The sequence below is a fragment of the Nelumbo nucifera genome, chromosome 8 (genome assembly GCF_055504915.1).
Source record: "Nelumbo nucifera cultivar China Antique chromosome 8, China Antique-T2T, whole genome shotgun sequence".
In the NCBI taxonomy this organism is placed as follows: domain Eukaryota; kingdom Viridiplantae; phylum Streptophyta; class Magnoliopsida; order Proteales; family Nelumbonaceae; genus Nelumbo; species Nelumbo nucifera.
Window position 1 is genome coordinate 36,775,508 of NC_142656.1, and position 17,089 is coordinate 36,792,596.

A 17,089-nucleotide genomic window follows, 5' to 3' on the forward strand; every position below is an offset into this window, starting at 1 on the left:
GCTTTGGGGGCAATTTATTTTGAAGATTTGCTGAGCACTCTTCATTTAGTTTCACCATTTCACATTCCTCCCATTTCCTTTTATTTGACATCACCTCATTTAAGAATTTACCATATTTTGGCATCTGCGACAATACATCAAGAAGAGGAATGTTAATATGTATTTTTCTAAACACCTCTAAAAATTTTTCAAATTGTTTATTCAAGTTAGCTTTCAAAACTCTTTTAGGGTAGGGGAGAGGAAGCTTAATGGCATCTAAATTTAGTTTAGGTGTACTCCCTTCGATCTCCATTTGTGAATCGGCTACCTCAACTTTTTGATCATCATCCTTGATCTCGCCAATAGTCCTTCCACTTCTTAAGGCAGTGGCATTCACTTGCTCCGTTGGGTTCTTATCTGTATTGCTAGGCAATCGTCCCTCTCTTCTTTCTGACAACATGCTCACAATCTGCCTCACTTGAACTTCTAAGTTCTTAATAGATGCCTCTTGATTTAAGAATCACTTTTTGTGATCTTGGAACTTTGCTTTAGTAGTATTAATTAACTTAGAAATCATGTCCTCTAAATTTCCCTTCTTCTCTTGCGGGGGCGGCTGTTGTTGAAATCCCATAGGTGATTTTTGTTGGTTGTTAATCCATGAAAAATTCGGATGACTCCTCCACCCTGGATTGTATGTATTAAAATAAGGGTTAAAATTTGGCCTGCTACCATGAGAAACAAAATTAGCACTTTCATGTGAAGCAAAAGGATTACCTACCTGACAATCAGAATTTATATGTCCCAATTGGCCACAAATATCACATGGATTACAAGATGACATATTTATTGTTGCAACTCTAAGATTGTCTAATTTTTTATTCAAATTAGCAAGCTGAGCAGATACAGCTGAAAAATAATCTAGATGATGCACTCCCCTTCGATCAGCTCGGTCATTATTCCATGGGTAGCTATTTTATACCATCTCTTCTACTAGATCATAGGTTTCCTCTAGAGTTTTCCTCATGATTGTGCATCCTGCAGCTGCATCAATAATGGAGCGATTAGATGGAGTAATACCATTATAAAAAGTTTGAATTTGATGCCAAACAAGTATTCCATGGTGAGGACACTTCCTAAGCATCTCTTTAAATCGTTCCAATGCCTAATACAAAGATTCCCTCTCTAGTTGAACAAAAGTAGTGATATCATTGATCATTTTTTTTTGTTTTAGAGGGAGAAAAATACTTAGCCAAAAATTTTTGAGTCAAGTTGTTCCAAGTGGTGATACTTCCTACAGGGAGTGAGTTAAGCCAATCCTTAGTTCTATCACGTAATGAGATTGGAAAAAGTATAAGCCTAATAGCATCATCACTAACTCCATTATGCTTGAATGTGTCGCATATTTCAGGGAAGTTAACGATATGTGCATTAGGATCATCACTCGAAAACCCACTAAACTGAATACTCGTTTGGATCATTTGGACAATCGCAGGCTTGATCTCGAAATTATTGGCTTGAACCATTGGCTTGCAAATGCTAGAAGTAGCCCCATCAATTGTTGGATAAGCATAGTCCAAAAGAGTTCGATTTGCTTCGTCTGCCATCTCTTCCTCAACTTCTACTGGTTTGCCTTCTTCAACCTTCTCTCCCTCTTTACTTTTGTTGGCTCCTTGCAGTATTCGAAGGGTTCTCTCTATTTCAGGGTCAAATTCTGCTAGTTTTTCACCCCTAGTACGTGTCATACACTAACTAATCTGAACACTACAAGAATTTGAACACATTAAATAAAGAGTAAAATCAAAATTAACCAATGTTAACAAGTTCTAATATTATTTTAGGATTAAATCCCTGCAACGACGTCAAAAACTTGATAGCTATAATTATATAACCCTAGCAAGTGCACTAGTTATCAAGTAGTATAAAAATATCGTTCCCACGAGGATTTAACAAAATAAGTACTAAAACTATAGTTTCCCTTTGATTATTTGGACAACCGAATTTTGGATCTAACAAATTTAACTACTAAAAATTAAAGACTGAAAAAAGAAATAAAAACAAGGGCAATCAGTGACTGAACTTGCAACGATCTAATTGAAAGCACCAAGACTATTGGTCCACCTAACCTTTCCAATGAATATCAATTTATTAAATTAACCATGATAATTTATTATTTTCATAAGCTGAAGTTTTTCCTGAAATTTCCTTCATGGGCCAGGGGATTGATGGTTAATTGCAAGATGCAATTCAGCCCACATTTGTAAAACAGAGTTTTAATCTGTTAAAACTGCTTTAGCCCAATTCAACACAAATGCTATATGGGCCGAACTGCTCTTTGCAATTCAGCCCATATACCTAGATAATATTAATTGATAATATTATGAAATTAAGAGGGCTTTATTTATGGGTTTTACAGTTATTTAATTGATTTGATCAATTAGGGATTACATGCATGTGATGTATGTGAAGGGATGAGAGATCCATCGTATGGATGCCCAAATCTTGCGGAATAAGGTGGGCGAATTAAAAAAAAAAATTTCTCTCCCTTCAACTGGGAATCGCATTCCCTATTTTAGAAAATCATATTTTCAGGGATCATTCTTGAACCATAAACTGAACCAGATCTAAATAAAAGCAGTAGGAGAGAATTATACCTGATACAGAGAAATATTATCTCTCAATGGAGGTGTTCATGCCCAAGGAAGGATCCAAAGACTGCTCCCACTGAATATGGCACAGAGCAAGATGGAGTAGAATCAGCAGCGTTCTTCCAAGAACCTGATCCTTCGCAAGAATAGCTGGATGGCACGTGAGCACTGTTTCCTATCAGTCCTTTCACAAAGGGCTGATATCAAGATCGAATTTTGATCGCTCCTACTATAGACAAGAGATTAAACTGGCAATTCTGGCGATAGCAAGAAAGAATTTTCGCAGAGATTGCTGAATTCTTTCTTTTGTGATTTCAGCTCTGAAGATTAGAGATTGTGTATCTATATGTGTGTCTAAAGGCTGCCGCCCCCCTCCTCCTTTTATAAGCTTAAAGGGATCAGCTCTTAATCCCATTAGGAGTTGTTGATCCAAATCATATTTGGATTAGAATTCCCTTTAAGTGATAAGGGTAAAACCTTATCTTATCTGCAAATTGAATAAGCTCTCACCTAATCCTATTAGGAGGTTTCTAGATCTGAGTCACATTCAGATCTAGACTCTCTGAGCGGATAGGATTAAGGGCCAAATCCATCTGCTAATTCAATCTTAGAATTTGCCTTTCATTTAACTGATCAAATCAGCCCAATTCGAAATGGGCTTTAGGCCCATTAAGGTTATGTGGTTACTTAACCTTCCAAATTGCTACCCAGTTGGGCTTCCTTGTATGGCGTGGGACCCAAACATTGATCTAGACATCAGCCACATGGGTTCAGCCCAGCCTTTGTTACATGGCCTAGCTGAATACACTGTTATGGACAGTGCACCCCCTGAAACCCAACACATGGGCTCTATGTGCCCAACACTTTACCCTAAGTGGTCCCTGGGACAAGTCACCTTGTAACACCCAAGGACTGTGGGTAGATGCAAGATTAGCCCATCAGGTATTACCCTCTATGGTCTTACACTTAACCTCTCAGCCCATAATGATCAAACACCACCCAACAAGAGAGGACCTCACCCTCGGCTGCAAGGAATAGTGTTACACTCTCTGCTTATATGGATCGCGGGAATTAAAACCTTTTGCAAACCTTTTGGAAACCATAATGTATATATATACTTTTATATCTCATATAAAATATATTTTGCAAAACAAATCTCAATGATTAAAATTGGCTGCCGGTAGTCTTGGTTTCCATCAATGAGAGTGCACCCTGATCATTACCTTTGTCCAACAAAGGGGCTGATCTTGTCACTATGATCACCCACTCAGATGAACTCTCAGACTATCCCAACATACCCCGGTTTTGATCCCCGCTAAGGATCTCACTAATTGGTACATCAAAGACAGCACAATCCGACACCTAGTGTAGTATCATAATCAAGTCTAGGGGTTGAGAGTAACTTTCCAGTTTTGCCCATCAATCTCCAAGGTCCAAGGCAATACTGGAAATCTGGTCCGGTTCGAAGGTTCTATTAATTCTACACTGCATGTGCCTTGGGTCTCACCCTGGCGGCTGAGATAGGCCACCCCAACATTTGGCAGCACACCAGTGTCAGCCTTGGCAGGATAAATCTCCCCAAACTTACCCAATGGCTGTGAACATTCTAAACTAACACGAGTCTCATAAGTGTCCAGTTTAAGGGTATTACAAGGAAACACACCATAGGAACATGAATCAAATATGTACTTTATTCATTTACAATAAACTCATAATGTACATCATTCTAATTGAAGCCAAGGGTATACAAAAATTGTCTAACAGCTCCCACTTGCACTTAGGTCCGATCTGGTACAAGCCGGAGTCCCATGCTTTCCACGTGTTTCTCAAACACTTTTTGTGATAGTGGCTTTGTCAATTGGTCTACTACATTTTCCGCTGATGCTACCTTCTGAATTAGGACGTCCCCTCTACCAACAATCTCTCATAGTACGTGGTACTTCCTCTCGATGTGCTTTGACTTCGAGTGAGCTCGTGCCTCCTTAGCCTGAGCAATGGCTCCATTGTTGTCACACAACGACGAGATGGGTGATATGCTGGACAGAAATGCTCCCAACTCGTGAACGAACTTCTTCATCCACACGGCTTCTTTGGCAGCCTCACTTGCGGCAATGTATTCGACTTCGGTCGTGGAGTCTACAGTGGACCCCGGTTTGCTGCTTTTCCAGCAAACAGCACATGATCCTATCGTGAAAACATATCCACATGTAGACTTTCTATCATCTGGATCCGACTGGAAATCGGCATCAGAATACCCCTGGATCTGTAGTGAACTACCACCGAATACCAGACAAAACTCTTTTGTCCTTCGAAGGTACTTAAGTATGTTTTTCATAGCAGTCCAGTGCTCCTACCCTAGGTTAGCCTGAAATCTGCTTACCACACTCACTGCACGAGCAATGTCGGGCTGAGTGTACAGCATGGCATACATGATGCTCCCTACGGCAGAGGCATAGGGAACAACCTTCATGCCCTCAATCTCCTCAGAGGTCTTGGGAGACATCTTCTTGGAGAGAGTGACTCCGTGCTTGAAAGGAACATTTTTTTTCTTGGAGTTTTCCATGCTGTATCTTTAGACTATTTTGTCTATGTAAGTAGATTGGGATAATCCTATTATCCGCTTCAATCTATCTCTATAGAGTCGAAGACACTGTATATAGGAGGCTTCTCCAGGATCCTTCATGGAGAATTGTTGTGAAAGCCATACTTTCACCGTAGTTAACATTCCTACATCATTCCCAATGAGTAGAATGTCATCTACATACAGAACCAAGAAAGTAACCTTATCCCCACTGGACTTCCTATAAACACAGGGTTCATCCGGATTCTGCTTGAAGTCAAACGATTTGACAGCAGAGTCAAAACGGATGTTCCAACTCCAAAAAGCTTGCTTAAGCCCATAAATGGATCTATTAAGTTTACATACCATGTGTTCCTGACCTGTAGCAATGAAGCCTTGTGGCTGTTGCATATAGATATCTTTAGTAAGATCTCCATTCAGGAATGCAGTTTTGACATCCATTTGCCAAATCTCATAATCATGGTATGCTGCTACAGCTAGTAGGATCCTAATGGATTTAAGCATGGCTATAGGCGAAAAGGTTTCCTCATAATCGATGCCCGCTTTCTGAGTGTACCCTTTCGCCACCAGACGAGCTTTGAAAGTCTCAACCTTACCATCGGGGCCCTTCTTCCTCTTGTAAATCCAATTGCAACCAATTGCTTTTACCCCGAAGGGTAGATCTACTAGAGTCCAAACTCCATTTGTCTCCATTGAGTCTATCTCATCTCTCATGGCCTCCACCCACTTTTGGGAATTTATGTCCAACATAGCTTCTGCATAAGTCACGGGATCCCCCTCACTAGTCAAGGTTTCCACCAGGTAACTATCCTGGTCATAACCATAACGGACTGGTGGCCTGGATACACGAGTGGATCTTCTAGGTTGGTCACTACCTAGATCTTGTAAGACATCTTCCACTGCTCCTGAGCTCTCTTCATCAAGAATCACTTCCTGTCGATGGGTGTCCAAGATGTAATCGGTTTCCAAGAATTGTGCATTTTGGCAGCAGAACACCTTTTGCTCATTTGGGTCATAGAATAGGTAACCCATAGAGCCTTTTGGGTAGCCTACAAATAGGAAATACCTGGTCTTGGCTTCCAACTTGTCTGCACTTATTCTTTTAACGTGTGCTGGACAACCCCAAATCTTCAAGTGTCTGACACTTCATTTCTTTCCAGTCCAAAGTTCATATGGAGTGTTCAGAACCAAATTGGTTGGAACCCGATTCAGCACGTAAATCGTAGTCTCTAATGTGTAGCCCCAAAAGGATGTGGGTAACTCTGAGTGTATGAGAAGTGACCGGACCATATCCAATACGGTCCTATTCCCCCTCTCTGAAACACCGTTAAGTGGTGGTGTAGCAGGAGGAGCCATTTGTGATACTATCCCATTGTCCTTTAAGTAGTCCCTGAATTCTTCAGAGAGATACTCGCCACCTCGATCTGATCGAAGGGCTTTAATTTCTCTCCCTAACCATATCGCGACAAATCATCTGTAAAGGTGATGAAATACACGTGTTGATTCTATGTCCTAACACTCAGGGGACCACATACATAATTATGTATTAGGTCAAGTGTGCCTGTACATCTTTACAGGTTGGGCCGAATTAAGCATTCATTTAATTATCAATCCTCAGGCCCATTGTTTGGAAAAATTAGGGCTGACATTCAGCCTTGATCAAACCCTAGATTCAGTCCAAACAATTTGGACCAATCTTGGTTCGAATGGGTCTACGGTTTGATCTTTAATTAAATCTTTAATTCAAGAAAATCATCTGAAATTAAATACTGATAAAAGAAAATCAAGAACCAGTCAAACAGGGCTGTTCGCACAATCCATCCTGCAAAACAGAGGTTAGATCACAGTTTGTAGTTTCATAAACTGCAAATTGCAGATAGCGATTCTCCCATCTATGAAATCTCCTTTCTTACGCCGCCATCTTCGATCCAAAATAAAATAAATAAAAATCCTAATTTCTATTAATATTACATTAGATCAAATACCTATACATTCATTATAAAAATAAAAAAAAAATTATTTTACAGACCAAAGGTAATAAAATTATCCAGAAACTATAAAATCGCAGGTCCCCTACGCCAATCAAGATTTTGGTCTCCTTTTGTACGAACAGCCCATAAATCAAGAAAATCATAAAGAACAATTTTAAATAATAATCAAATTTATATAAAAATTAATTTCAGATTATTCTCCCATAATTTGGGGAACAATTTCCTAAAACACCTTATCTGCGCAAATCGAGTAGAACGCCTTTTGCCATCTACGAAGGTTCAGATTTGAAATAAATTGGTTCAAGATTTGAACCATGGCTCTGATACCACTGAAGGGATGAGAGATCCATCATATGAATGCCCAAATCTTGCGGAATAAGGTGGGCGAATTTCAAAAGAAAATTTCTCTCCCTTCAACTGGGCATCGCATTCCCTATTTTAAAAAATCATATTTTCAAGGATCAATCTTGAACCATAAACTGAACCGGATCTGAATAAAAGTAGTAGGAGAGGATTATACCTAATACAAAGAAATGTTATCTCTCAATGGAGGTGTTCACGTCCAAGGAAGGATCTAAAGACTGCTCCCACTAAAGATGGCTCAGTGTAGGATGGAGTAGAATCAGCAGCGTTCTTCCAAGAACCTGATCCTTCGTAAGAATAGCTGGATGGCACATGAGCACTGTTTCCAAACAGTCCTTTCACAAAGGGCTGATATCAAGATTGAATCTTGATCACTCCTACTGAAGACAGGAGATCAAACTAGAAGTTCTGAAGGAGGCAGGAAGGAGGCAGCAAGAAAGAATTTTTGCAGAGATTGCTGAATTCTTTCTTTTGTGATTTCAGCTTTGAAGACTTGAGGTTGTGTATCTATATGTGTGCCTAAAGGCTGCCGCCCCCCTCCTCCTTTTATAATCTTAAAGGGATTAGCTCCTAATCCCATTAGGAGTTGCTGATCCAAATCATATTTGGATCAAAATTCCCTTTAAGTGATAAGGGTAAACCCTTATCTTATCTGCAGATTGAATCAGCTCTCTCCTAATCCTATTAGGAGGTTTCCAGATCTGAATCACATTAAGATCTAGACTCTTTGAGTGGATAGGGTTAAGGCCCAATCTGAGAATTCGCCCCTCATTTAACTGATCAAATCAGCCCAGTTCGAAATGGGCTTTAGGCCCATTAAGGTTATGTGCTCACTTAGCCTTCCAAACTGCTGCCCAGTTGGGCTTCCTTGTATGGCTTGGGACCCAAACATTGATCTACACATCAGCCACATGGGTTCAGCCCAGCCTTTGTTATAAGGCTTGGCCGAATACACTGTTATGGACAGTGCCGCCCCTGAAACCCATCACATGGGCTCTATGGGTTCAACACTTTACCCTAAGTGGTCCCTGGGCCAAGCCACCTTGTAACACCCAGGGACTGTGGGCATAATGAACAAACACTTAACCTCTCAGCCCATAATGACCAAACACTGCTCGACAAGAGAGGACCTCTCCCTCGGTTGCAAGGAACAGTGTTACACTCTCTACTTAAATGGATCCCGAGAATTAAAACCTTTTGCAAACATTTTGGAAACCATAATGTATATATATACTTTTATATCTCATATAAAATATATTTTGCAAAACAAATCTCAACGATTAAAATCGGTTGCCAGCAGTCTTGGTTTCCATCAGTGAAAGTGCATCCCCGATCATTACCTTTGTCCGACAAAGGGGCTGATCCTATCACTATGATCACCCACTCAGATCTCGGACTGTCCCAACATACCCAGGTTTTGACCCCTGCTAAGGATCTCACTGATTGGTACATCAAAAGACAGCCCAATCCGACACTTAGTGCAGTATCATAATCGAGTCTAGGGGTCGGGTGTAACTTTCCAGTTTTGCCCATCAATCTCCAAGGTCCAGGGCAATACTGGAAATCTGGTATGGTTCAAAGGTTCTATTAATCTTACATTGCATGTGCCTTGGGTCTCACCCTGGTGGCTAAGACAGGCCACCCCAACATTTGGTAGCACACCAGTGTCAGCCTTGGCAAGATAAATCTCCCCAGACTTACACAATGGCTGTGAACATTCTAAGCTAACACGAGTCTCATAAATGTCCAGTTTAAGGGTATTACACAAAAACACACCATAGGAACATGAATCTGTTAGACAGTTTTGTATGCCCTTAGCTTTAATCAGAATGATGTACTTTATTAGTTTATTGTAAATGAATAAAGATACATATTTGATTCATGTTCCCTTGGTATGTTTCTGTGTAATACCCTTAAATTGGACACTTAATGAGACTCGTGTTAGTTTAGAATGTTCACAGCCGGTGGGTCGGTTTGGGGAGACCTATCCTGACAAGGCTGATACTGTGGTGCCACCAAGTCGGTTGGGGTGGCCTGTCTCAGCTGCCAGGGTGAGACCCTAGGCACATACAGTGTAGGATTAATTGAATCTTTAAATTGGACCAGATTTCCAGTATTGCCCTGGACCATGGAGATTGATGGGCAAAACTGGAAAGTTACACCCGACCCCTAGACTCGATTATGATACTGCACTAGGTGTCGGATTGGGCTATCTTTGATGTACCAATCAGTGAGATCCTTAGCGGGGGTCAAAACCTGGGTATGTTGGGACAGTCCGAGAATTCATCTGAGTGGGTGATCATAGTGACAAGATCAACCCCTTTGTCGGACAAAGGTAATGATCGGGGATGCACTCTCTCTGATGGAAACCAAGACTGCCGGCAGCCGATTTCAACCGTTGAGATTTGTTTTGCAAAATATATTTTATATAAGATATAAAAGTATATATATGGTTTCTAAAATGTTTGCAAGAAGGTTTTAATTCCCGGGATACATATGAGTGGAGAGTGCAACACTGTTCCTTGCAGCCGAGGAAGAGGTCCTCTCTTGTCAGGCAGTGTATGATCATTTTGGGCTGAGAGGTTAAGTGTAAGACCATTGAGGATAATGCCTGATGGGCTAATCTTGCATCTGCCCATAGTCCCTGGGTGTTACAAGGTGGCTTGGCTCAGGGACCACTTACTGTAAGTGTTGGGCCCATAGAGCTCATTTGATGGGTTTCAGGGGTACACTGTCTTCAGCAGTGCATTCGGCCAGGCCTTGTAACAAAGGCTGGGCTGAACCCATGTGGCTGATGTGTAGATCAATGCTTGAGTCCCACACCATACAAGGAAGCCCAACTGGGCAGCAATTTGGAAGGTTTTTTTGAGTACATAACCTTAATGGGCCTTAAGCCCATTTCGAACTGGGCTGATTTGATCAGTCATCTAAAGGGGGCGAATTCTGAAGTGGGTCAGCTAAAAGGATTGGGCTTAGACCCTATCCACTCAGAGAGTCCAAGATCTAAATAAGATTTAGATATGGAAACCTCCTAATTAGATTAGGAGACAGCTGATCTGATTTGCAGATAAGATAAGGATTATCCCTTATCACTAAGGGACTTCTAACCCAAATATGATTTGGATTAGCAACTCCTAATCTGATTAGGAGCTGATCCCTTTACGATTATAAAAGGGGAAGGGGGCGGCAGCCTTGAAGGACAATAACATCAATAGCATTCTTCTCTTTAAGAAAGAGAGATTAAGAGATTTCCTGCATACTGCGAATTCTCTTCTGCCGCTACCTTCCTGCCATTGCCATTCCTTCAGTTCGATCTCTAGTTCTTGGGAGCAATCAAGTTGATTCTTGCGAAGGGTCAAGTTCTTTTGAAGAACATTGCTGATTCTGCTCCATCCTTCACTGCGCCATCTTCAGTGGGAGCAGATTTTGGATCCTTCCTTGGGTGTGAACACCTCCATTGGGAGATAGTATTTCTCCGTATCAGGTATAATCCTCTCCCACACCTTTTTGTTCAGATCTGGTTCAGTTTATGGTTCAAGATTGATCCTTAAAAATATGATTTTCTAAATAGGGAATACGATTCCCAGTTGAAGGGAGAGATAAAATTTTTGAAATTCGCCTCTTATTCCGCAATCTTTGGGCGTCCATAGGATGGATCTCTCATCCCTTCAGAATCAAGTATGTACTTTATTCATTTACTATAAACTCATAGTGTACATCATTCTGATTGAAGCTAAGGGCATACAAAAACTGTCTAACAATATGGATGTGTTATGTGCTATGTCCATGGGCCATAAGCACTTGGCCCATGCTGATTCGATAGTGGCTCTTTCACACACCATGGCTGAATGCACATCATTGCCGAGGTGTCCTTAAGATCATTGGATGATCTCCCTATGTGGTGGGCCCCACATAAGCTTTCTCTCAAGAGGAACCATGCGAAGCCCTAGCCGTTTAGGGCCCATCTAAATCTGGTTAGACCTAAATAAAACTAGGGCATAATTTTTCATTCCCTCCTGAAAATATAAGTGCATGTGATAGGGAGATTCATATGATGAACTCTCTAAAGGCCTTGCATCATTAGCATGAAGATGGGTTCTTTAGTAATGAGGAGATGCACCATAAAATTGGGCTATCCATTTGTTGTTGGACCTTTTGTATTGTTTCATAAGATGATAGGTGTGTCATAAAATGATGTGGGAGGGCCTATCATAAAATGGAAGACTCTCTTACGGTACCTTGGCGTTCACAAATATGATGGGTAAACACTTACTAGATATAAAGGTTTAACCTAAAATGACAATGAACCTTGTCTAACAGAGACCAAAGGGAAAGCTCATCAGATGAGTGGATATGATCCTTCATAGAAGGTGGTGGGGTTATGCAGCTCAAATAGTTGGCTCCATGCACTATATGTGGTTTTCCACATTTCTAGAGACATAGTTCGCAGTCTCCATCACTGAGATAGGAGGGAAATCTCAGAGATGAATAAATGGAAATAGATCATAGATTAAAAGCCATATCTATGTACAAAACATGAATAAATGAGGTTCTAGACTAATAATTTGCCTTGCCTTTTATCAGAAATGGCAAACAGACAATTCACCAAGTTGTTGGATGATAACAAACTTAAGGGCCCAAATGATGCTGACTGGTACCGTAGTCTTATGCTGGTATTCCCTGCTCCGGATCATCTGGGTGATAGGGCTTCTGAGGCACGTAGGAAGGAATATCAAGAATGGGAAGATAAGAATTCTCTTGCCTGGTGCTACATCATAGCCCCCCTTCACAATCCGATACAAAGACAATTCGATCAGATCGGAGTATCCAAGGATATCCAGGATTGTCTGAGGACAATATATGAAGAGTAAAATCGTTCTACTCGTTAGAAGGTTTTGAAGCTATTCATGACCGCAAAATTGACCGAGAGCCAGATGGTTCATGACCATTGTCTCAAGATGATCGGTTACATTGATGAACTAGAGGCACTTGGGTCAGGGCTAGATCATGTCACCAAGGTTGATGCCATCCTAAATTCCTTGCCTCCCTCCTTTAGTGAGTTTATCATGAATTACAACATGAATAAGCTAAATGTTAGCCTTCAAGAACTCAGCAATATGTTGCAGAGGGCTAAAGAATTGATCAAGAAGGATAAACCAATAGCTATGCTGGTTGAAGGTGGCAATTCGGGTAAGAAGAAGAGGAGGGCAAAGAAAAAGCCTCAGAAGAAGACTAGCAAACCGAAAAAAGCAAAAGAAAGACAAAGCATCAGATGTTGTCACTTTTGTAAATAGACTGACCACTGGAAGAGAAACTGTCATCAATATTTGGAGACTAAGAAGCAAGGTAATTTCAAATCTTTTATCATAGAGACCAATTTGTTGGTTTCTTCTGCTTCCTGGTGTATTGACTCCAGGGCTTCAACTCATGCGTGTAACTCACTGCAGGGGATCAAGATAAGCAGAAGACTGACTAACTGAGAAGTGACGCTCTACTTGAGGACTTCTGCAATAGTTGCAGCTATAGCCATAGGAACTGTAGAACTAGTTTTTAGAGAAGGAACAATTGTACTTAAAGATTGTCTTTTCGTACCTAATTTAAGAAGAAATTTGATTTTTGTTTCAAAATTGTGTTTGGATGGTTATTCTATCTTATTTAGTAATGTGATTACTGTTAAATGAAATAATAAATTCCTCGCATATGGAGAACTTGATATTGATCTCTATGTTCTCCATCCATATCTACAAACAAAAATTACCGAAACTACATCGGAAATAATCCCTAGGAAGAGATCTCGTATCACAAGGTTGGTAAATGATGGTTCTTTAGATTTTCTAAATGTAGAAGATCTTCCAACCTGTGAACCTTGTCTTAAGGGTAAGATGACGAAGTGGCCATTTACGGGAAAGCCTGAAAGATCTACAGGCACACTTGACCTGATACATGCTGATGTATGTGGTCCCCTGAATGTTGGGACACATAACCAACATATTATTTCATAACCTTTACCGATGACTATTCTCGGTATGGTTACATATACCTAATGAGACATAAGTCTGAATCCTTTCAAAAGTTCAAAGTGGTCAGACAAGAAGTCAAGAAATAGTTAGGGAGAGAAATTAAGACCCTTCGATCAGATTGAGGTGGTGAGTATCCTTCTGACAAATTCAGGGACTACTTAAAGGAAAATGGGATTGTATCACAACTAGCTCCTCTTGTTACACCACAATTATGTGCGGAACCAGGTTCCAAACAAATTCGTTCCTAAAACTCCATATGAGCTATGGACCGGTAAGAAACCAAGTGTAAGACACCTAAAGATTTGGGGTTGTACAACACATGTTAAAAGAACTAGTGCTGACAAATTGGAATCCAAAACCAGTCATTGCCTATTTGTAGGTTACCCCAAAGGCTCTATAGATTACATGCTCTATGATCCAAAAGAGCAAAAGGTGTTTTGCAGTCGAAATGCCCACTACCTAGAAGAAGATTACATACTGGATAATCATCATCAGAAAGTTGTCCTTGATGAGGAAAGCCAGGGGTAGTGGGAGATGTCCCACCAACTCCAGAAAATAACCAACCAAGAAGATCTATTTGGCTTTCTAGGGTACACTCAGAAAGAGGGAATCGATTATAAGGAATCCTTTTTGCATGTGGCCATACTTTAATCCATTAGGATCCTGTTAGTTGTAGCAGCATACTATGAGTACAAGATTTGGCAAATGGATGTCCAAACCATGTTCCTAAATGGAAATCTTACAGAAGATATCTACATGCAACAACCGCAAGCTTTCATAGCTGCAGGTCAGAAACACATGGTATGTAAACTCAACCGAAACATATATGGACTTAAGCAAGCTTCTAAGAGTTGGAACATCCGATTTGACTCTACCATCAAACAGTTTGACTTTAAGCAAAATCCAAATGAGCCCTGTGTTTAAAGGAAGACAGTGAGAGACAATGCTACATTCTTGGTTCTGTATTTCGATGACATTCTACTCATTGGAAATGATGTAAGAATGTTAACTACGGTGAAAGTGTGGCTTTCATAGCAATTCTCCATGAAAGATCTTAGAGAAGCCTCCTATTTATTGGGTCTTCGACCCTATAGAGATGGATCGAAGAGGATAATAGCATTATCCCAGTTTGCTTACATTGACAAGATTGTCAAAAGATATAGTATGGAGAACTCCAAGAAAGGAAATGTTCCTTTCAGACACAAGGTCACTCTCTCTAAGGGTATGTCTCCGAAGACTCCCGAAGAGATTGAGGGCATGAAAGAGATTCCCTATGCCTCATCCGTAGGGAGCATCATGTATGCCATGTTGTGTGCACTCATCCTGATATTTCTTAGGCATTGAATGTGGTAAGCAGATACCAATCTAACCCAGGGCAGGAGCATTGAATCGATGTGAAAAACATACTCAACTACATTCGATGAAAGTTCACTACAAATCCAGGGGTATACTGATGCCGATTTCCAATTAGATCCAGATGATAGAAAGCACATCGAGATGGTTATATCTTCACGATAGGATTGTGTAATGTTAGAAGGAAAAGCTACAAACAGGTGTCCATAGTAGATTCCACAACCGAGGCTTAGTATATTGCCGCAAGTGAAGCTGCCAAAGAAGATGATTGGATGAAGATGTTCATTCAGGAATTAGGATTAGTTCCATCCAGTACATCACCCATTCCATTGTTGTGTGACAACACTGGAGCCATTGCTCAGGCTAAGGAGCCACGAGCCCACTCGAAGTCAAAGCACATCGAGAGGAAGTACCATGTACTATGGGAGATAGTTGGAAGAGGGGACGTCTTGATTCAGAAGGTAGCATCAGCAGAAAATGTAACAGACCCATTAACTAAGTCACTGACACAAAAAGTGTTTGAGAAATATGTGGAAAGTATGGGACTCCGGCTTATACCCGATTGGACCTAAGTGCAAGTGGGAGCTGTCAGACAATGTATGCCCTTAGCTCTAATCAGATTGATGTACTTGATGACATTTATTATAAATGAATAAAAGTACATAATTGATTCATGTGTTTTGGTATATTTCTGTGTAATACCCTTAAACTGTATGTTTATGAGACTCATATTAGTTTGGAATCTGCACAGCCGTTGGATAGATCTGGGAAGATTTATCCTACCAAGGCTGACACTGATGTGCCACCAAGTTGGCTGACACTGAAGAGTCATCCTGCTGATCCTGTTTCACTGCTCATTGTGTGATCTTCAGTGGAAGCGGGGTTTGGTTTTCTCCTTGGGCGTGAACACCTTCATTGGGAGTTACTGTTACTTCGTATTAGGTATATCCCTCTCCTCCCTTTGATTAAGGATCTGGTCTGGTTTTGTTTCAAGAATGATCCTTGAAAATGTAGTTTTCAAAAATAGGAAATGCGATTCCTAGATGGGAGAGAGAACTTTTTTTTTTAAATTTGCTCAACTTTCCTGTAGTGTTCGACCATCCATATGATGGATCTCTCATCCCTTCAACAATTAGGATTAGAGAGAAAGGGGAGGGCAGCTGGGTTTTTGCAAAAATATGGGTGCCCTAGGGTTTCTAATGAAGAGTTAGGATGGCAATGGGTGGATCCTAAGGCTAAGAAGAGAAGGAGAGGGCACCCAATTGAAGGGGATGGAAGATCCATCGTATCGATGGCTGAACCCTGCAGGAAGTTGGGCGAAATTTCAAAAATTTTTTTGCTCCAATTCGGGAATCGTATTCCCAATTTAGAAAACTAGATTTTCAAGGTTTGTTCTTGTAACCAAACCGGGCCAAATCTGAAACCAAGATTATGGAGGGATATACTTGATATGGAATCCACGCAAAAAGTTGCTCCCAACATAGGTGTTCATGCCTAAAGAGTGTACCAAGTCCTCCATCCACTAAAGATGACACAACTTAGGATGAAGTAGGATCAGCAGGTAGTTCTTCACCAAGAACCTTTTGATTCCTCAGCAAGAATCGAATGGGGTAGTCAGCATAGATTCATAACTGTTTCTTCTAGCAAAAACAATATCAAGATCAAATCATGATCAGATCCAAGAATTGGAGATCGAATAGGGTAGGGCGGCAAGAGTAGGGAGAAAAAGAACTAAAGGCAAAATCAATCAAACTAAGTTGTCTTCTATAATGTTTTTGGTGTCTCTTTCAAATCCACCATGCTCTCTATTTATAGTCTTAAAGAGACAACCTCCTAATCTGACTAGGAGTTTCTTGATCCAAATCTATATTTTGATCTGAACTCTTTAAGTGATAAAGATAATCCCTCATCTTATCTGCAGTTCAAGATCAGCTTATTCCTAATCCAATTAGGAGTTCCCTGATCCAAATCTACTGATCCACTCTTTAAGTGGATAAGAGTTATCCTCTTATCCTTATCTACTAATCCAAACCCAAATCTGCCCTTATTTAATTAATCTAATTAACCTAGTTTGAAATGGGCTTCAAGCCCATTAAGCTTCTAGGCTCACTTCCCTTTAATGTTGGCTAGCTTGGCTCTCTTTGTATGGTGTGGGAC

The 17,089-nt window shown here is 40.5% G+C and overlaps 1 non-coding gene across 1 annotated transcript; it reads left to right on the forward strand.

The window, feature by feature from the left end:
• The first annotated feature begins 1,091 nt into the window (after positions 1 to 1,091).
• LOC148789871 (small nucleolar RNA R71) lies at positions 1,092 to 1,198 on the forward strand. The gene has a single exon (XR_016079932.1). It is a non-coding gene; the product is annotated as a small nucleolar RNA R71 (small nucleolar RNA).
• The last annotated feature ends 15,891 nt before the right edge of the window (positions 1,199 to 17,089 follow it).